We start from the raw sequence: 575 nt of genomic DNA, 5'->3' as shown, positions 1-575 counted from the left end.
GGTGCAGTGGTTGAGAGTCCGCCTGCCGCTGCAGGGGACACGGGTTCGTGCCCCGGTCTGGGAAGATCCCACGTGCCGCAGAGCGGCTGGGCCCGTGAGCCATGGTCACTGAGCCTGCGCGTCCGTAGCCTGTGCTCCGCAACGGGAGAGGCCACAGCAGTGACAGGCCCACGTACCGCAAAAAAAAAAAAAAGAAAAAATGCTTTGCCAGTGCTCACTTCGGCAGCACATATACTAAAATCGGAATGATACAGAGAAGGTTAGCATGGCCCCTGCACAAGGATGACACGCAAATTCGTGAAGCGTTCCATATTTTTTGAAAAAAAAAAAATCAATGCTTATGTAATCAGAATAAAAGTAAATATCAAGTACAAAAAAAAAAAAAATAAATGCTTTGCCAAAACCCTTCAGGGAGCTCGGGGATTTTAGAGCATGAGCCACCCATCTCCTTGCATGGCCCTGCAATAAACCTTTCTCTGTTCCAGACTCCGATGTTTTGGCTTGTTTGGCCTCACTGTGTATCAGGCACGTGAATTTGTGCTAACAAGTTCATTCTCTAAGTTTGTGAGTCTGTT

The 575-nt window shown here is 48.0% G+C and overlaps 1 non-coding gene across 1 annotated transcript; it reads left to right on the top strand.

Annotated features, from left to right (window-relative positions):
- Positions 1–210: 210 nt before the first annotated feature.
- Positions 211–317, top strand: LOC137206256 (U6 spliceosomal RNA). The gene has a single exon (XR_010934572.1). It is a non-coding gene; the product is annotated as a U6 spliceosomal RNA (small nuclear RNA).
- The last annotated feature ends 258 nt before the right edge of the window (positions 318–575 follow it).

The sequence above is a fragment of the Pseudorca crassidens genome, chromosome 14 (assembly GCF_039906515.1).
Source record: "Pseudorca crassidens isolate mPseCra1 chromosome 14, mPseCra1.hap1, whole genome shotgun sequence".
NCBI classification, from domain to species: Eukaryota; Metazoa; Chordata; class Mammalia; order Artiodactyla; family Delphinidae; genus Pseudorca; species Pseudorca crassidens.
This window is presented reverse-complemented; position numbering and strand designations above follow the sequence as displayed.